We start from the raw sequence: 22,782 nt of genomic DNA on the forward strand, positions 1-22,782 counted from the left end.
ACAGATATCCTTTAATCTGAAGAAATAAAAGAGGTCTTCCCCAAAAACATGCAGAGCCATCAGACCTCTTAACTGTCCCTATTTTGGAGGAGCATTCCTATTTTCAAACCAGATTTAGAATGTCACTATTTTTGGAGGTATGTCACTATTTTCAGGCTTAATATACCTCTTCACATACGTTTCTGAATTCCCCCATCACTTGATTTTTGAAGCTGTCTGGTACGCACAAAACCACACAACATGATCAACATACTAGTGCCAACAATAATTTAAGACAGAGGACATGTATCTTACATCTCCCTTTTTATGAAGAAAAAATAAATGACCTTGGGTGAATTTTACGATACAGTTCATTAAAGTCTATAGATTTTACAGTGTATCTTTGATAATGTGCTTAATAATTTTCCATCATTTTTGGCACTCTGTTATTTAAACATGTTTCAGAGTAACATCTCACATTCCCATGTGAAGCTGGAACAGTTATGTGCTATTTGGTATTGACATTTTATGCTAATTAGATATCTAGATTTTCAGCTGTATTTTCTTAATTTCATGGGCCTTTGATCTTATATTCAATGTCTGCTGTTTGAGAGGTATGAGTGCCATTGACATGAATTTGTGTTATGTACACACAGGCCAGATTTGAGATTTGTATATTTAGTATTGTAATTTTCTTCAATGAAGTCAGATACTAACATCAGGCCAGTGGTATCGGTATTATTCATTTATGATATTGCTTACAATCCATATTGAATAAATTATTCTTAACACTGCACATTCACAATTTATCAGTAGATGTCTGTCCATGGTTTTGGATTCATTTGAATAATGATGTCACCATATTTTTGAAAACAGGCATACATCACTAGAATGTGGAAATAGTTTCACACATATGTATGCAAACACATCTACACATATGTCAAGTATATAACATTTTAATAGTCACATTTAATTAGTGTGGTCATAAATGCAGACAGCTGTGAGTAATGCAGATTGTCACTTACAAACTTGCTCATGTCCACTTATGTGAAATTACATTATGTATTCACTGATACCAAATTATATACACGACATGTCATTACTTATATCAAGGCTGCAAACAATATGCAGATGTGTATTTATAGACATAACAGCCTTCTGTCTATACCATGGAAAAAAGCAGGATATCACACATAGGTCTACTCCATTTAACATGCAGTGATATATACCTTTCTGAGGACTTATATATACAGAAGACCTCTAAAGAGTCTTTTATGGTATTCTGCTGTGACTGTAGTTGTTATTCATTTCTAAATTTTCCTGAAAATGTGGACACGTGCAATAATGTAATGGCATGTTATTGAACCATCTTGTCATTTACTACTTCCTCTAGGTCATAGGTAGCTACTAGGTGTGCAGTTCAACATAACAACAGGGAATCTAGCTGAACTTTCCAAAGTTTGGCATGGTTAAGCAAATGGATGCTGAGGGAATTAAATGCTGAACAGTAAGAAGCAACTCGTTAACAGTTCATAGACTTAATCCTCTGTGCTGACTGCCAGGCTCATCAGAGTGGACACAAACTGTAGACATTTCAAAAACAACAGCAGTGACTCACAATGCCAGAGGGTATGGACAGTGGTATACTTAGAGATTCCATTGTAACCAGCATGTCTGTTCTAAAACAGACAATCAAACAGATGCAAACAATGCTGTATTTGTACATGTGCAGCTCACTATGCAGATCCATATCCTGAAACTATGTGGCAGAGAAGAGGGAGCTCAAGGCTGATGCCGAACAGCAGTTCCTCAGACATTCATTCTGAGCATTCCAGCCATTTACAGAATGTTACCCTGCAGTATGTAATGTACAACCTGCATCTGCAGTAGGAGATGCTCTTACAAGGGTTGTCCAAGATACAGTGGCCTCTTGCCCTCTTGCTTAACTTAGCCAAGGGGTGTCAGTTGCCAAGGCAAAGTCTATTTTTTTAATTTGTGCTGCATGTGCCTCAAGTCCCATAGAAGATGGTGCTCGGTAGCAGTGACATCATACACTGGTGGGATTGCCAGCAGTTTACCTTGTTGGTATCATTTCCAGTAGTGTGTGACAGTCGTGTAAATAGGCTTACATACTGCCTCCTTCCTGTTATATGTTGAACAGCCTCTGAATGTAGTGAACTTAAATGTTATGCAATTCACATAGAAGCAAAGGAAAGCACATTACTCATTTTATGCACAGTATTACAAGTCATAGTGGTTTCAATAGATTATCCTACTATTAGGATAAATCATAAGCATGCAAAAATACCTGACAGGGTGGTTAATACAGGCAAATAATGGACTATTCAAGGTGGTGTTGGGCCTCTACACTCTTGGAAGGTCTATTATTTTGCCTGTAACTCCCACATCAGGGAGCATTATTGTTCTTAGAAAATGTGCTAGCCATTAAATTGTTTTGTATTTGCTTTAGTAGCAGTGTATACATTTTTTATATTTTTGATGTAAAACACTTTCTTCATCTAATGTTTCAAAGCTGCTGTACAATATATAATTGTTGTTGGAGGATGTATTTTACATCCAAAGTATACATTACATAAGTATTTAATAATGTTCACCTGCACACACACACACACACACACACACACACACACACACACACACACACACACACACACACACACACACACACACACACACACACACACACACACACACACACACACACAAACACACACACAACTGGGTGCAATAACCACTTTCTTGACAAGTGTACACCTCAGGTGATTTAATGTGGTAAAACTAATGAAAAAATATATACAGAATACATACAGTGGAAGCACTGCACCCCCCCCCCCCCCACACACACACACACACACACACTTTCAGCTTGCAACTGCTGCAATCAATTGCATTAATTTTGCTTTGTTTATTTATGTAGTTCCCCATGCTCACTAAATGTTGCTTTTTAATAGTCATGGTTTGTATGGGGAAAGAAAAAAAGCAGATCCTTATATAACTGCTGGTATTGTTACTTTAGTTACATGAGTTTTCTTTTTTATGACACTCACTAAATAATTGCTTTTAGCAGGAGTATACAAGATTCATCGATGTGTTTTCTTTTTTCATCTGTACTTCAAGGTGACTTAATATTCTGCCATGAAGCCACAGACTTGTTTCAGGTGGGGTCTCCATGTACAGTAATACCCTAGTGGAGAAAGCTTGTTCTCTAGTAGTGTATCATCTGAAGTTCTGTTCATTTTCTATAAGATATTAAAAGGTGTAATGTGTTATAAAGAAGATATGTATCTGTACACTTGATTTGCTTTATGTTGCATTCAATCACATGAGTTCTGAAGTGTGGGGTGCACTGTATGTGGCTGTCAGACATGTATCTGGTTCAGCTACTAGTAAAGGACAGCTGGTGGAAGACATGCAGACTTCTGATAATGGATCTATAATGGGTCTACTTCTGTTTTTTGAAAACACACTTCTTCGAAGAACAGATATCTGAGACACACTTTAATGAAAGTGCACTTAACCGAAAGTGCAGTTTTGCTGAAATCAGTTAACCAAAGCACGGTACCGTGAGGATAATGAAATATAGCCTTTTCCCCACTGTAGTGCGATCTTGCAGTTAGTATATCTAAGTAGTGGAGGTGTGTCCACCAAAATAAAACACGTTTTTGCAGGGGCCCCCCTGCACCTCCCACACACACCCCCTGCTACTTATATATACCAACTCTGAGATCGCACTACAGTGGGGAAAATTCTTATCCCCACTGGACCATGCTTCAGTTAGCTGATTTCTGCAAAAGTGCACTTTCGGTTAAGTGCACTTTTGTTAAAGTGGGTCTTGGCTATCTGTTCCTTGAAGAAGTGTGTTTTCAAAGAATAGAACTCTATAACAACAGTGTAGTACATGGAGAATGCCGATTATGCCCCCAAAACTGGTAAAAGGACAACCTTGTCTATGTGTTTGGTGTCTGTGAAGGATGGCAATATAATGAGCAATGGTATGAATATCCCCAGATGTGCATAGGTATAAGTTGTAGAGAAACCTGATGTAGGTAAATGCTAGACACACAGGCATATGTAGTTCCCTGTAGTATCATATGCAAATAACTAAATACATCTAGCATAACAGTAATATTTAAATTATTGAACAGAATTTGATATATATAATGTCAGCACCTCCTGTACATGTCACAAAGTGACTTACACATGCATGCGTCACAGTGTTTGTGTCCTTTCATTCATTTATTTTCCAATTCCAACTTTGTCCAATAGAGGGCCAGAGTCTATCCCAACACTCAGTGGTAAGAAGGCACAAAGACTAATCCCTGCCAGAATGTAAGTATAGAACATACAACACAACACACACACTCACACAACCAAGCATCTACATGTACATGCACACACATAGACATAGCACTCCAGAGCACTTTGCAAAAAAAAAAAACACAGATAGTACATGCATACTTTCTACAGAAGGTACCCTAGCTGGGAACCAAACTAGATAACTAAGTGCAATGAGGCAGTAATGTTAATATCCAATACAAAATGCTCTTAACATGTAGCATGAGTGCACATGCCTATATACATGACATGAGCTTAGGGGTGAAGCAGCAGTAATAACTGCTGCACCACTGTGCTGCACTGTGTTCACGTCAGATGACATACATTTAGCATGTGATGGGCATAACAGATAACATGATTACATATGTTCATGTCAGATGACATGCATTCAGCATGTGATGCGCATAACAGATACCATGATTACATATGTTCATGTCAGATGACATTCATTCAGCATGTGATGTTCATGACAGATACCATGATTTCATAGCTCTGTATGTGTCATGAGCTTTGGATAACTGTTTCTTTTCAAGTTATTCTAAATGCTAATTGCCTTCTTACCTTTTCTGGAACAATATTTATGATTATGAATGAATAGTTTTAACTGCGGTGGTGGTGCTGCGGTAGCGTTGTCACCTCACAGTAAGACATTGTCCTGTTCGATTCTCAGCTAAAGTGTCTTCTGTGTGGAGACATGTGTGAATGGGCGTACCTTCGTTGAAGGATGTGCGTCAGGGCTGGCAACTCGGTATGTAAAAATCTACTGCCAATCATTAGCGGACCGGAGTTCCGCTGTGGCAACCCCTAATCGGGAAAAGCCGAAACATCCAAAAAGTTACAAAGTTTTTTAAGAGAATTCTGCTATATTCATGTACGATATAGCACATTTTTCAGAGTATATCATATCAGACATACCAAAGCTCACAAGCATTATACATTCACAGGTCATCAGATGTACCCAGCTTAATGTGCCAGATATAATCCCACATTTGTTTTACCAGCCATTGCCACTTGAGTTGCCCAACATTTGTATGGCCTGCCCCAGTATGATTCCCAGCCATGTGTGGTAATAACAACTCTATATATCACAAATACGATGTATGGCCACTTACTTCTGTTCCCCTGCTAGTATTCTGTATGTATATATTCCTGTACCTGATTTACCTTAGTTCCACATTCTCCTTCTATTCATGCTTAGTCATCTCAAAAAATATGACCTTGTACCCTCCGAAAAAAATGCAACTAAGCATCTCTATGCATCATATCTTCTGCCTAGTTTGTTCTTAATCCTGTTGTGTTAAGCTCTGCTTAATTGCATCCTATTTTCATTGCCCTATGAACCTTTTTTCATGGTTGTGTTTTTAATGTGTAGTGTGCTATTTAGCAAAATATATTCACCAGCACTTATTATTAGGACACTTATTCATTCTTTCATTCTGCAGTTACTTGCTTAATCCAGTTTAAGGGACATAAGATACATGGAACCTATCCTGGTACTCAATGGGCACAAGGTAGAGAAATCCATTCAGGAAAATTAAGGTTTTCATGCCATAAAATTATTGAAGATAGTGCACTGTCATTGCTAAGTGACTGCATCTGTTTTCTTGGAGTTACACTTAGGCAGTCACCTGATGTCTATGCTTTGTGTGATACACTATGGGTGTGTGAGCATCCCACAAGTATTGCAGTGCTTCATTGTGCTCTAACTGTGTCACATTATTAGAAGAGTCCACAGTTTGCAAGTTCTAGGTATTTCACAAGTGAATAATCAGCAAAAGTTATTATATGCATTAATATTAGTGTAAATCAATTTATCAGTAATTGTACATTTATTATGCCCTCTGACTGCAAGTATTCTTATATAGGATTGGTCACAAACACATTCACTGCATGTGCAAGCCTGGTGAGTCATATACAACTGCTAGCCCCCTGCTTAAATAAATAAATATATAAGTAAATAAGCAAAAAAAAAAACAACAATAAATAGAACTGATTTTAGATGCCATGCAGCCCTAACACCAGTCCAAAGATGATGATCAGGTGTGGTAGCAGTCAAGTGCCTGGCAGGTGCAAGACTGATTACTGGAAAATAGAACACATCAATGCCAAAAGGCTCTAGGTACATGGGTTGTTGCTCTCCTGCTATGGCAGGAACTTGTTTAGGTGGCAGGCTGAAGAGTACAAGCTACCTGTACATTGTCATACCTCTACCTACATCATATATTTTTCAACCATAGATTGCCATACTTTTACATACATCATATATTTTTGAACCTGATCTTTTGATCAGGGTTGGAATCTCATCTGCTCTGAACTTTACATTAGACCATGGGAGTTTTGGGGCTACCACTGGCAACTGTCTTGGTGCCAGACAGCTGGATTTTGTGCCAGTCTGAGCTATGTAATGGAAAACTCTGTATTTAGTTTGTGCGTATAAAATTAACAACTATTTGGAGCATACCTCTCAACCTGAAGACATTGAAAATAGGTACAAAGGTCCTTGAAAAGTAAGTACATCCAGCCAAAAATCTGAAAATCTAATTAATAAAATAGTTGTATACCAACTGCTCATTTCCTCTAAGAATGAGGATGCTACTTAGAAATATGTTTAAAAAGAGAGAGTAACAAAATGATGGAAAATATTAGTACATTACCAAAGGGACAACGTGAAATCTGTAGACCTTACCTTTCTGTGTTGCAGAATTCTATCACACAAGGTCATTTTTAGCTTCTGAAAAAGAGAGGTGTAAGATGTGTGTCCTCTTTCTTTAGGTTATTGCTGCCACTGCCATGTTGGCCATGTAGTGTGCTTTTCTGTGTACTAGACATTAACAAAAATTATGTGTGTTGAAGAGAAATTCAGAAAGCTGTGTGAAAGGGTAAATCAAGCCTGGAAATGGGGATATGCCTCCAAAATACATCCAACATGTCCATTTGTAAATCAGGCTGAAAACACGTACATTGTAGGGACAGTTGGGAGGTGTAATTCGGAGCAGTTGTCCTTCTTGTAGATGGTGAGAGCAGTGCTTGTCAGGATATATAATAATAACTTGCTATTTCTAATTGCAAACATAAATGCTCAAATATTTTGCACAATCAAAATGAACATGTGAATTGCAATGGAATTCATTGCTAGTCATAGACTGTACATAATGAACATTATTTCTGAATATAAGACAACTTATAAATATAATTGGTGTCATATCTTGTTTAAATCAGGAGAATCTGGCTGTGAAAAGTTCTCCACTGGCAAATGATTACTGCTTGATGCTGATTGGTTGTGGAAGGCTTGTTTAGCAGATTTGCAGACAATGGGAACTCATATATGTTTGAATATTTTGTTGATTTCTATTACATGTTTTTCTGCATTAGATATCCAATGAGCCCCTCAAAAATCACTTCTACTTTGCATCTTTGCTGGTTTGTGATATGGATTTTGAATGGATGCTGTTCAAGAAGTCAGTAGTTATGCATGCATCCAGGATCTGTGGCCAGGAGGTGGCTGGTGTGTGTCATGGTGCTGTCCATATGACACAATGCTGTATCATGGGAGGGGGCTATGGTAAATCATATTAAACTAACCTTCCATGCATTGCTAACACAGTGATCACCATATCTGCCAAACAGGTAGTGACACGGTAATGATTAAGCAGATGAGACAGTTGCTAAAGCAAAATGTTTGTGCATGACAAGGGATACTTTTATTTGGCTTGTAAAGGTTTGTTGTTGAGCCTTTGGTAACTCAAAAGGGAAAGGAGCCAACACTATCTAGGATGTTCTCACCAAAGATGAGTAAATACTGACCTCTGATGGAGTCACTGTTGTGGGGATAGAAAAAACACTTTTAGTAAATCCCAAACACAGTGCCCATGGCTGCTTTGGATGAGATGGTGATGTTTCCCCCTTCTGTGTACAAGAACCCACAGAAGAAATGAAACCATTATATACTGATGATACCATGGTGGGGATCACCTCCTCCTTGAACTGCTGAGGCCTTGGATATTATTTAATTATGGTTGCTAACATACCAGGTGATCCCCAATAACAATGAATGGTACTGGAGGGTTGTTTCAAATGATAGAGGAATAGCAATTCTAACCTCCGTGTTAGAATCTATATGTTTGACAGGATTGTTTTTGCATATACTGATGCCCTTATTCAGGAGATGCAATGTGCATTCCAGTTTTGCAGTGGAAGCATTGTGCAACCATTTGCCTGTACACAGATGGTGGAGGAGATCCACATGCCCATTGTGGTTATAGTGAAGGCATACATCCACACTCACAAGAAAGTGTGTGTGAACTGATGGAAAAATATATGCAAATGGACTTTGGTTAAAAGCTTGGATTTCAGTCCTTTGCATTATAATTTTTTTTCTTTGTCTCTCCCAAGACCATGCAGTATCCTTTCTTTCTTGCACCAGTGCCCAAGAAAGCAAAGCCTGATCTTTAGCAGAAGATTAAATATTCCTGTCAGATTTTAATTCTGCCTCAGTCTATCTTTTATTAGTATGCCTTCAGATTTTGTTCTCTTTATTCAAATTGTTATTGTTCCAAGAACAGGGTGTAAAGAGGAATTGAGCAATCCCAGCTCTAAGAATCCTTTGAGAGGTCTGTGAATGCATGATTTCATCTGTTTGTCTGTCATGGCTGGAAAACGGTTTTAAGAAACTAGTGTCTTGCATATTATATAAAGGCATTGGCTTAGACTTTACACCAGATAAGGTGTGCTTTACCTGTATTGCTTACTGTATAGGTGAAGTGACAGTGGTAATCATTTTCTCCCCAACTGGAAACAGTTAATTCTGTTCTGGATGGAAAACATTTCTTGTGCTTTGGATGTTTGCCTGGAATTAGCTTTTTAGGGTGCTACAAACATGGGATAAAAAACCTCATTTGTTGGTTATATCCCATATATGGCTTGTCACAGAAGGCTAGGATAGCTTAGTGAAATGGCATGAAGCATTTATTGAGGGCTGCCAAAACATTTCCATTGTATTTCATTTTAAGAAAGAAGGAAACCACTGTTCTTTTTGTAAAACTGGTCCTAATATATACCATTACAGAAACTGAAATGTGTAGTATTACAGCTACTGTACAAAAGTTAATATGAAATGTATAATGGAACTTCAGCATTTTCACGATTCTTCAAATATATTTAATTTTATTTGTACATTACTTTTAGAGGCTTATTTATGTTTTTTTACAGGTGGCTCACTTAAGTTTATGCCTAATCTGAATTTATTATAATAGTACTTTTATCAGAACTTTTTTGGCTTTCCAGCATTGCCATGGAAACTAATTCATCTGTAGATACCTTTCAGCACCTTTCTTATGTTTGTGCATACAGCTGATTAATGCATCTTTCAGGATGACTCAGAAATTGTAGATTAGCCAAACTGAGTTTGCATTTCCCAACATTCTTCATGACTGAATGTTTTAAATTTGCAACTAGAGATAAATAAAACAATAAATATTATACGCCAAAGACTAAGAAAATTGACAACTTGAGTAAGATTTTCAAGAAATGAATAAAAAGTTGCAAACATTTTTTGTGATGTGTATTCAGAATGGCGTGTAACGATCAAATATGAAAGATGTGTATTTTTGTGACTCTGGAAAGTACATCATGAATTTGTTAATACATGCATTGCATTGTTTTGCTACACTTAAAACATGACCCAGGACATCATTTTCGCAGTGGTAGCCAGAAAGCAATGTTGTAGATTTTGGCGTGCATAAAATATTTTTCAAAGGACAACAGCTGGTCCAGCATTGGCATGCCAGTGGCTCAACCACCATACTATAATTTATGTTTTGTTGTTCAATACTTGCCCATTTGCTGCTGCTTTTTGCAATAATATATAAAATGAAAGTTAGAAATCTCATTCCGACTTATTTGAAATCGTACCTGTGCTGAATTGTATGGAATACAATATGGTTTTGTTTTTCAACTAAGCGCACTATTTCTGATTGTAAATAAAATTATTTTAATTCAATATTTATATGAAAAAAGAATATAAAGATTTCAAGAATTGCTCATTAACCCATGCACATATACAACTTTTAAATAATTATGTCCATAAATTTAAGAAAAATTCAGTAATAATGCTAATAGGTATGTGCACTTCAGTTGAGAATATAGCTTTATACTGTCTGTTTCCTTTATATTTAGTATATCAACAGGTTTTGATGAGATGTACACAATTACCAACATTTTGTTTTAATTCAGCACAGCTTTACTATATCTGGGTTTACTCTCTAAGCCTTTGCCTTTGAAAAAACAATAACATTCTCTCAGTTGTTTCAGTTTTCCTCACTTACACCTCAATGAAAGGAAACTGTTATCTCTTCATCAGATATCAATTCAGCCCGATTTTTGACATTAACAGTTTTTCATTCTGTGAAGAAGAGACTGAATGAGTGGGTTATGTATTATACAAATCTGAAACAACCAGTACTGGGCTGGCCATCTGAGAAGTGGCTACTAGAGTACACTAGACCATAGCTTTTAACTGTCCTGATTTTCACAGAACCAGATTTTTTGCCTCATATTTTTGGTCTATTCCTCATAAAATTGTGGTGTTCTAGAAAATCATTGAGGATTGAAATCCCTAAATAATAACAGACATTTGAATTTCAGACTTCATATCCTTCTGAAAATGAACGTCACTGTAGAACCTGTTATTCTAGTAAATTTCTAAGTTTAAAAGTACAATATTTAAAATCTGTCCTTATTTTTCGACCCTTGTCCCACCATTATTTTTGCCTTTGTACAGATTTCTTGTGCTAGGAGGTTGAGAGGACTGCACTAGACCATCCTACTACTCATTCTCCCATGGTTCAATACCTGTGGCAGGAATCAGTAGTATCAGGTAGTACTATGTTGTTATCCAAATGTACAGCTGCTAGGTTAGTCCTTTGTACAACTCTACGGCTCATTAACCATAAGGGGCAGGCATTGCAGAAGCATTCCTGAGTTAGAGAATCATGCAGAAACTAGTCATTAGGGGTATACTCGTGAAAACATAAACACACACACATAAACACGTGCTCATATAACACCACACACTGCACTAATGGATTTGTTAGTTCTCATTTGTTTTTGTGTTCGTGTATGCATGCATATGTGTATATGTGTGTGTGTGTGTGTGTGTGTGTGTGTGTGTGTGCGTGTGTGTGCGTGTGTGTGCGTGTGTGTGTGTGTGTGTGTGTGTGTGTGTGTGTGTGTGTGTGTGTGTGTGTGTGTGTGTGTGTGTGTGTGCGTGTGTGTGTGTGTGTGTATGTGTGTGTTTGTATGTCTGAGTGACAAAAAAATCTTTAACTTCCCCTAGGAATAAGTAACATTTAAAATAGTAGGACATTCAGTGAAAATGTGAAGCAAGGATGCTTTTTGAAGCTTGGGTGCTCATAGACAAGAAGCCTTTTTAAAATAAAGATCGTCAGATGCAGCATTCTACTTTCCAGGCAAAAAGTAGGTTCAAAAATGAAAAACCCAAGTACCTACTCAACATACTTTTAGTGAAATGCAGAAAATATAATCTGTTGTCAATTTTAATTGAAATTGACTGGTCATATGCCCTTAAAGTGTAAGTTTTTATGCTTCATTGTAAGATGGTTTGTTATTACTTATTTAGTGTGGCTTCAATTATGCTTTTTATGATATACAATGTGTGTAGTTATTTTGGGATGACTTTCATACTATGTTTTAAATAAAGCATACAGACTATGTTAAACACTACACAGGCATTGGCTGAGATCACAAGCAAATCCCGTATCTTGGAAGGCAAAAGCCATAAACATTATGCCAACCAAATCTTTCATAGGTTCATAGGTTCATACAAGGCTATCTGCCCGAGGGCATAACTATACCCATTATTTTGCTGTGCCTCTGTCGAGCAGTGACACTGAGGTAATCCCTGGTATATCATCTCCCATCCATTGGTCAAGATTTCTCTTGAACAAGGCCAGCGAGGTGCTCTGCCTCACATATACCGGGATTTTGTTCCACAGCATAGGGAGTCTTTGGGTGATGAATCTATCCCTCCAGCACGTCCTGTTAATAGCAGGTTTAAGTCTCTTGTGGTTCTGACGGATCTAGATTTTTTTAGGTGAAGCATATGCATAAAATCTGGGTTTGACATGGCCTTGTATGTCAGGCAAAGGTCACCTCTACTGAATAGAGCTGGAGTTCTTTCAGTCGGGCAGCATAGGACAGATTTTTGAGACCCTTTATCCTTTTGGTGAGGAACTTTTGTGGCCTCTCCAGCTGCTGCAAGTGTCGGGTCAGATACATTCCGAATGGGGCATTGTACTCAATCATTGGTCTGATGAGTGATGAGTATAGGGAGACTATGACCTCCCTTGATCTAGATGTGAATCCCTTCATGATAAGGTGGGCAATGTAGAAGGTTTTCCTAACTACTTTAGCTACATGGGTGTCGAATGACAGGCTACTGTCAACCTGGGTCCCCAGGTCCCTGATAACTTCTTCTGTGCTCAGTGGATTGCCACCTATATGGTAGCTAGGGGTAACCTTGTTTTGTATGACTATGCATTTTTTGGCATTTAACTTTAAGCCATGGCTCTGGCACCAGTTATCCGTTTCTGTGAGACCCTTCTGAAGGATATCTGTGTCAGATGTGTTTAGTTTGCAGTCATCTGCAAACTTTGTCAGCCATAACCCTCCTGTGTTTGCTTGTACTTGGAAAAGTAGATGCCAAACAAGAGTGGGCCCAGGACTGAGCCCTGTGGGACACCACTTGTGACAGGCTTTGAGTCTGACATGGCGCCAGCAACTCTGACCCTGTGGGTTCTGTCAGTCAGCCAGTTTGCAACCCATCTTGTGATGTATGGGTTAACATTTAAGCTGATGAGTTTTTCAATGATACCCGAGTGGGGTATTGTATCAGGCCTTCGCCGGATCGAGGTAGGCTGTATGGACTGCCTTTCCTCATCAATGGCTTTGGTGACTGTTTAAAAAGTCAACCAAGTTTAAAAGGCATGATCTGCCTTTGACAAAGCCAAACTGGGATGGATCCAAAGTCTGCAAATTCCTATGTCTTTATTTATGAGGTCCATTATGATCCTCTCCATGGCTTTGCAGATAAGGCTTGTCAAGCTAATGGGCGGTAATTTCCAGGGTCGGTGGAGGCACCGCCTTTGTGAAGTGGGACCAATCCAGAGATGAGACTATGATTAAACAGCTGTCCTAGCTGTGGGTTTAATTCCTCGTTGAGTTCGTGGAGCACACAGCCGGGGACACCATCAGGTCCCATGGATGCTGTGTTTTTGCTTTGGAGAGAGCAGTTCTCACTTGCTAGAGATGTTTGGGGGCTGCAATAGTTTGGTATAGATATCTCTCCTTTTGGGGGGGGGAGAAGTTTGCACTGAACCTGTCAGCCAGTATGTTGGCAATGTCTGTAGGATCAGTAATCTTCACATCATTTTGAACTAGTTCTGAGCATATCTGGGAGTTTCCTCCCAGGTTTCTAACATAGCTAAAGAAGGCCTTATGATTGTCTTTTGAGTCTTTAGCTATTTTTCTCTCAAAATTTGCTTTGGATGATTTTATGAGAGCTCTTAGTTTTTTACTTATAGTGATCAAAGGTGTCTTACCTTTTAAGGATTTTGCTCTATCTTGTAGTAGCTTCCTCCTTTTGTTGTAGAGTTTGTTTATGGCTGGGGTCCACCAGACTGGACGCTTGCCTTTGGTACAAAGAGTCTTTGTTTTGCTTGGGATTGCCTTATCCATGCAGTCCTGCAGGTGCTGGTAGAAGGCATTTGTAAGTGATTCAGCGGGGGCCTTAAAGGAGACCACACTAGTCTTTAGAAGTGTGAAGTCGGCTTTTGAGAAGTTCTTTACTGTGGTCTTTTTTATTTCAGGTGGGGGTGGGATGAGGACCTCCAGCGAGATTAGTTTGTGATCTGATCTCACCAGTGAGGGTATACTTCCGGTGTTGAACATTGTGCTCCCATGTTTGTGATGATGAGATCAAGTATGTTTTCTCCTCTTGTGGGGATGGTGACTAGTTGTTCCATGGCATTTGAGTTTATGAATTCCAGGAACTTTTGGGTTAGAGTGTTTGGGCTTGAGTAGTGTTCCCAGTCTATATTAGGGTAATTGAAGTCACCTAGTATGATGGTGTTTGGAGATACATTTAACCCCTCCAGTGTTTTCAGGAAAGCCATGTGAGGTTCCTGAGTTTGTGAGGGTGGCCTGTAACATGCTACAATTTGCAGAGCAGTCTTGCCTATGGTTAATTGCACCTGGATGGTCTCCGATGCATCATGCGTTGCCACCAGTCTTGAGGTGTGGGTGTCCTTGATGAATATGGATACCCCCCCTCCTTTCTTGGTATTGTCCGGATTGTGGCGGAGCATGATATGAGGTAAAACCTGATGGTGCTGGGGTGCTCTCAGGAGCCTTGAACCAGGTTTCTGTCACAGCACAGACATCGATGTTCTCCATACTGAGAAGGGCCGCATTTTGAGATTTAGACTTCTGGCATTGAGCAGCATTACCCTTAGTTTTTTTCCTTTTTTGTGTTCTAGGGTGGTAGGTTTAGAATTTGAGCCTTGCCTAAAAAAGGCACTATGGGGGTGGCTGTGAGATAGCATTAAATGAAAATAAAGTCTTTTGTAGCTTGAATATAAATTTTGACATCACTATCATTCTCCATACACATTATATTTTGCAGTAAGAAGGAATAAGACACAGCAGTATTAAAATGGTAAAAAGATATTAAGCAAAATTATAAGGGTCATGAAAGTGGAATTGGTATCCATGAGCTTCAACATGTTAGGTAGGGTCTATACTGAATGTTCGAACATTCAAAATTCTTAATCTCATATGGTCGACACCATATGATCGAATCTAACGGAGATCCCCGTACAGCACGGAATGAGAAGATTTCCCTTTTCTGCACTGTAGTGTGCTGTCGGAGTTCGTATATTTAAGGAGTGGGGGGGTGTGAGGGTGCAGGGGGGCTTGCCCCTCTTGCTTAAAGCATTCAGGTAGGTGTTTTATGTAGTTTATTTTTTTTTATTAGACATTCGAACTTTTGCAAGTTCAATCATATGGTGTTGACCATATGGTAGTCGAACTTTCAAATGTTCAAGTATCTAATATAGACCAGTTAGGTATAACAAGGTAAATGCTGAGAGAATTTTCCCTTTATGTGTAATCTTTTCCTGACTATTGTCATCTGTGCTTATTACTTATGTTTTCTCTAATGTTGGTCATTTGTCACTGGAGCATAATATTTTGCAAATAACACAGATGTAATGAACTTCAAACAAACAAGTAAACTTTTTAAAATAAAACAAATAAAACAAAAATAAAGCTACAGCATAAACATGTCATAGACTACCCAAGTCATTGTTTTAAATTTGCCATTCTGCAAAGGAGGATATCAGGGACTAGAGGAGGGCCTTGGAAAATTCAATTAGAATTGGATGAGTTAAAGTGGCAAATAAGAACAAATGCACAAACCTTTCCAGGTCTGAACGATAGTATTTCCATTAAATGTATGTTGAAATTACTATCGCTTAGGAGATGATTAATTTAATTTATTTTATTTCACCTTATCCAATATATAGAATATTTATTTTACATAAGCAAGTCTTATAAGCATTATTGTTTATGCTGTAGCTTTATTTGTTCTATTAGTAATAATTACTTGTTTATAACATTTATTGGATTTCTTATTTAAGTTTTCATAATAGCAGTCTTACTATGGCATTTATTTAAAATATGTATATATATATATATATATATCCATTTTTTATTTTCATTAATGTTTTTTCTTGATGAAGAATTACCTTGATTCATTAATAGCGTCCTGAAATTCTTTTATGCTTTTTATTAGTTAAGCGAACTGTTGCTTTAAGGATATGATCTGCTTAGTAATTAGAACAGCTTAATTTAGTATAAATGAACCTGTTTGTGTTTTTTTAAAACTGTTTTGTCTGATGAAGACTGGGTATTTCCTGGCCGAAAGCGCTCACATTAAAACAGTTACTTTTTAAGTATTCTACTGCTGTCGGCTCCTGTTGTTTCCGTTTTGTTTTATTTTAACACAGATGTAATGCACAACAATATGTGACAGGTAATCTGGCTTTTCCTTTAAGGATCTGATGGCTCCACAGAATCCTGCAGTAAGAGCAGTTGTGCAAAATAACCTACAGCAGTTGTACCCCATTCATTTATTTTCCATACATATATTTCTAACAAATTACAAAGTAGAAAGGATCTAATATGTTATCACTTGTAGCAACAAAGAGTGCTTCTTCTTTTCTCCAGGACTGTTACTTTCCTTCATTTAAACCCTTGTCTTGACTCCATCATCATCTCTGGCTTTGTCCATCTAGGTTAAGATCAACATGTAAGGCTTAATATTCATAGGTTTATATAGATTCATAGGTTAGTACTAGGCTAACTACCATTGCGAGCCATTGTAAGCCTAGCCAATTATCCCTTGTGAGACTCAAAGCCTGTTCCTTGGATTTGTAAGGCAAACACCTTAACCATTAGGCCACCCTCCCAATAATATCTTTCAAAGATTATGTTCAGTCAGGTGTAAGGATACCAGTATTAGAAGACCAAGATCTGTGTTGGAAGATGGTGAACTGTCTTCTCCTTGAGTTCTAGATTACAAATGAGTTATCCATTACTTCTGGATAACTAAGTAAAGAATATGTGCAGATCTGTCAACAAATCCTTTTCTTGGAACCTCTGCCTGGCCTATGGATCATGGTCACTTGGATGGAAACTATGAGATAGTAACTTAAGATGTTCCTTTCTAGAAACAGAAATCACTAAGATGAGTGTTTCATGGAGAATCCCACCACTGATTTTTTTGAGATCCAAGAGACTTAAAGCAGAATCTTCTTTTACTTTTATTTGTTGTGCATCTATATGCAATATGCATGTGTTTATGTGTGAGTGTGCACATGTGTATGTTGACACGTGTGTGTGTGTGTGTGTGTGTGTGTGTGTGTGTGTGTGTGTGTGTGTGTGTGTGTGTGTGTGTGTGTGTGTGTGTGTGTGTGTGTGTGTGTGTGTGTGTGTGTGTGTGTGTGTGTGTGCGCACACAAGTGTATGCGTGTTGTAGATTAACTCAGCCAGCAGGCAAAAGCTGTAAGTTTTACTAAGTCTACCCATGATGAACTTTTTTATTGTAAAAAGATATGTCCTAGCTATCTTTCACAATGCGACCTTGTCCTGCTTGCATGCTTTCTGTGTGAGTGATGCAACATTACTGACAGCTAAACATTCCAATGCAAATTATCCAGAAAACACCCTCACCAAAAATTACCTGCAGTGGTTGAAAACATTACTTTTGCATGGGACAAGTGCTCCTGACCTCACCCCATCCCTTTATTTATAATACTAACTTCATGGTTGTAAAACTATGGGAAAGGAGGGAAAACAAACAAAAAATTTATTGAAGTTGAGGAACAGCAACAATGAGAACATTGAGAACATTTAACAGGGAAGTTTGGGCCCAGTCAGAGTTGTGTTGATGTCTCATAAGGAATGCTCATTGTATTCTGCAGTGTCAGTTCCTTAGCAAGTAACACGCTTGCCTTCGATGCTGGAAGAGCAGAAGGCTGTGGGTTAAATTCCCACTCTAGATGATTAAATTCATTTTCAAATTATTGATACTGCAATGAAGCATTATGGAGTGCTTACCCCTGGTGTGCCATCCTTTGGATGAGATGCTAAACCAAAGTCCCACTGCTTGAGGAGGTCGTAGCTCTGGGGTAGCTCAAGTGGATGTAAAAGATTACATGGCACCTATCAAAAGGAGGAAGTTCCCAATACCCTGGCCAAATTTTCCCTAGTAGTATAAATACCACCTTGGCTCTCCCCTGAAAAAAGACCACTTGCCTCCTGGGACTAGGACTAAAGCAACAACCATCAACAAAAGAATACATATAAAAAATAATAAATTCAGACTGCTCAGAGGTGACCTGTGCCTTGCATATAGAGCAATCGCTGACCCAACTTTAAAGGAAATGCTGCACATTTCAAGTCAAATGGCACACGGATCACTCGCTCAAAGGACCTTAACCTAGTATGTGACATCAACAGGACTTGCTGGAGAGACAGATTTTAATCACGGAGGTGGAACAAGCTTCCTAATGATGTTAAACAAAGCCCCTCATGGTCCCTATTTAAGTGTAATTTGGATGATTGGATAGGTAACCAGAAATTCACCACAGGGTTGCACCTGTGTCCCTCTTGGACAGGGGCAATATGTGCTAATTTCGGTGTCTACTTGAACCAGACACCCTTAAGAACATGAGTTGAACTTGGCTAGGCTTGTAAGGGCCCTGGCCAGTAGCCTAGTATCCTCCTATGATCCTATGTGGTCAACATGTGCTCCCTTGACAGCAGTGGTCCTTGAGCTCTGTGACCCATAGCTTGTCACTTTCATTTCTCCTGACAGTGTCTGCTTTATACCACACACTGTGTCCTTCCTTCTTATCACTCTTCACAATTTCATTCATATCCTGACCCCAAGCTCTTCAAGCTAGCTTAAAATCCCCCTGTGAGGTACTGAGATGAATGCTTTGCTGTGGTCAAAACAGACCTCATTACTGACATATTTCTGTCCAGACTTACTGCTCTCCTATCAATGGACTGGATTAAGATTAATTGGTATTATTTTGTGACTACAAAACCATGATTACTGACATATAGAAGTTGGTTGTACTCCAGTTATATAACTTACCTTTACCACAGAATTTTTTTATGACTTTCCTTACTGCCTAGGGCAGTGTGGCTCCTAAGTCCCAGGATTAGTCATGCTGTCTCCATTCCGGAAATATACCACTGCAGCATTTTTTTTAAGTTTTTGCTGTTAATATATCATTAGTCAGTGATCTACTTTATTTGTTCAGCCGTGGTCAGCCTGTTTTATTTTATTTTCTACTAGTGATCTACTATAAACTTATTTTATGTGTGTTTATTTAACCTGGCAAATGTTTATGGGTTTTGTGTTCAAACAGTCTGGTCCCATTATCATGACTTCTCTCAGCCTGGTAAGCACTTTTTGGTGAATATCTCCCCTTCTTATGCTCTTAAGAACACTAAGACAAATAATTAATTGCGTACTTCACTTTGTCCCGTTTTCTACAATTTCCCCTCTTCTTTGATTAGCTTGATCAACTCTCACCTTCTCTCACTTTTCTCTCTGCCATGCACCTTAAAACTCTTATCTCCTTTCCTTAACGTTGCTGTCAGTTTACTTTCCTGCCTTTTTCTTCGTCTCTGTGTACTGCTGATTTTTTTACTCACCTCCTACAGTAGGCAGGTCATATTTGTGCGATGCAGTGGAGGTCAGTATAGCTATTGTGTAGAGACAGGAAGTATGCTAAATGAGCTGGAGGACAGGAAGTGAGACACTGCAGGTACTGTGTCACATTGGAGACTTGTGTGATATCAGCATTCTAGGTTGTCAGGTTTTTTTTTTTTAGGTAGCTGCATAGACATCTCCCTTCATGTTTTAAGAAATCACCTGATGTATATCTCAAGCTCTTAGTGGAGTGAAATCTAAATCATTAAGGAGTTATAGACAAAAGAGGTTCATCTGTTGAATTTTATATTTGAATACTCCAATTTCTTGACAGGTGAATAAAACAGCAAATACCTCCAGAAAACCTCTCTGTGAAGGTGGTATTAACTACTAGACAATATGGCAGATGAGGCTATAATGATTTCATTTTAAATGAGATCTTCAGATTTCCAAGGGTAGTAAGCAGATTTCCAAGGTGAAGCTCTCCTTATATTCTAATGGTGTTCAAATGATGAAGTGGAATTTTTCAATAGTTAATTCTGTAAGGTATTGTCAGCTTCTATGATGTTATTAGAAAGTAAAGCACTTAGAAAGGCCCCCACTCATTTACATGCATGCATAAAGTTTTAGGCTCTCATGTTAGTATGAGTTAGTATAAAAACAAACCAAGAAGAAACTTTGCAGTGTGGAAGGTGTGAAGTTCACTCCTTCGAGAGTGGAGGGTGTGAAGTTCACTCCTTGAATTATGTTATGCACCTAGTTCACTAATAAAAATCAAACTCTAAAATATGTACTACAAAATAATAAAATAGAAAATAGTAGGTAGTCTACAGTTGAGTTAAAAATGGAATATCCTTTATTAAAACACACAAACAAGTGATCCTAGTTGAGTACAATGAAAAGCATCAAAAACACTCATTATTTATATATAATCAGGTTATTTGGAGCAAGGGAGTGGTTACAAAGGGTGGGTCGGTTAAGAGAAATAAAAGCATTAAACTCATTCCTTTAACAAAGTCCCCCTTCCCCCTTAACCCCATAGTCTAAACAACTGAGACTGTGCTACCTTAGAACTGAAATAAAAACGCTAGATACAAATTAAAATATATAATATGAGAACAGCTTATTAACACTTTATATAAGGCTAGCTTACTAATCCAAACTTTATTAATTAAAAAAAAAACTCACTAACAAAATGACTAACTAATTAACTAACAAAAAGATCTACCAATAGACATCTATCAGAATAAATATTAATACATATAAACTAAAACACTTAATAAAGATAGCTTTCATACTAAATAAATACTTCATTGGGTTTGTGTGTAAAAAACATATCATAATATGAATAAACAAGTGTATAAATCTTCAAGTGAACACCTAAGTAGGCTGAAAACCAAGGCTATCATTGACAAGGTGGAAATACAGTGAAAAATGTTTAAAAACATAAAGCATTAAGGCCCTGGGGATCTGTTCAAGTGTGGCATGTAAGTAAAAAAGCACTTAGTCTGAATGAGTAAAAGTGCACTTTAGTATCAGAAAACAGTACCAATGTCAGTTACTTTCATTGTAAATAAAGCCTATATAAATTGTTAATAAGCTGTTCTTATATTATATACTTTAATTTGTCTCTAGCTTTTTAGTTTCAGTTCTAAGGTAGCACAGTCTTAGTTTACATTATGGTGTTAAGGGGAAAGAGGACTCTTGAGTGCACTTATACTCATTCAGACTAAATTGACCCAAACAGATGCCCAATATTCCATTTTAACTCAACTGTGGACTGCCTACTATTTTTAATTTTATTATTTTGTAGTACGTATTTTACAGTTCAATTTTTATTAGTGAACTAGGTTTGTTTGTGTCTTTTGGCTTTTCCAGATTAGGGATCGCCACAGCGGAATTCCGGTCCGCTAATGATTGGTAGTTGATTTTTACGTGCCGAGTTACCAGCCCTGATGCACAACCTTCAACGAAGGTATGCCCATTCACGCATGTCTCCACGCAGAAGACGCTCTAGCTGTGAATCGAACCGGACATCGTCTTACTGTGAGGTGACAATGCTACCGCAGCACCACCACCTCACATAACATAATTCAAGGACTGAACTTCACACCCTCCACACTTCAAGGAGTAAACTGCACACCCTCCGCACTGCAAAGTTTCTTCTTGGTTCGGCTTTTGACCCATTATAGATTGCATACTGGGTTTTCTGAGACTTTGAGGGATGTCAGATTTTTCTTTATGATGTAGTATGAATATCACTTCAGGTCTCCCCTGTAAACAGGACCTGGGCCTACTGGGAGTAATCCAGTCAACAACATGTAAATAAATAAATAAAAAAATCAATGAACTGCCATACCGGATGAACTATGGAGGACTGCTACTTTTATTATGACCCACATCTATGAGTCTAATGCATACCTCCCAACTGCTCAGATTTTTGCAGAACATCCAGAATTTTGTCTCATATCTTCAGTCTGTTCTTCATAAAATTTGTTATTTTCTGACAAATCACTGAGGACTGAAGTTACTGAATACTGAATAATGATATACATTTGAGTTTTATACTTCATATCCTTCAGAGACTGCGGTGGTGGTGCTGCGATAGCGTTGTCGCCTCACAGTTAGACGTTGCCCATTCGATTGTCAGTTAGAGTGTCTTCTGTGTGGCAACATTCGTGAACGGGCGTTCCTTCATTGAAGGTTGTGCGTTAGGCCAGGCAAGCCAGCACGTAAAACTCTACTGCCAATCATTAGCGGACCGGAGTTCTGCTGTGGTGACCCCTAACCGGGAAAAGCCGAAAGACACAAACTTCATATCCTTCAGAAAGTGCATGCTAACACAAATCCTGTTATTCTAGCAACTTTCTACGTTTATAAGAGCAGCATTTAAAATCTGTTTCTATTTTTGAGCCTTTGTTTCCCATTATTTTATGCTTTATCCGAATTTCTTGCACTACAGGTTGAGAGGTATAGTCTGAGGTGTTTTTAAACTGTAAGGCCAGAAAATGTAAACTCACCTTGACTATGTGCTTTTTCTCTTCCTAGGCAAATGATGTGCAGTCATTCTTCTTTACTCATGGTTTGTTAGTGATGTTACAGGGATATGCTAATCAATTCAGGCAAACATAAGATAAGAAAAT

The sequence above is a fragment of the Protopterus annectens genome, chromosome 2.part0, assembly GCF_019279795.1.
Source record: "Protopterus annectens isolate FY-2018-M chromosome 2.part0, PAN1.0, whole genome shotgun sequence".
Lineage (NCBI taxonomy): Eukaryota > Metazoa > Chordata > Ceratodontiformes > Protopteridae > Protopterus > Protopterus annectens.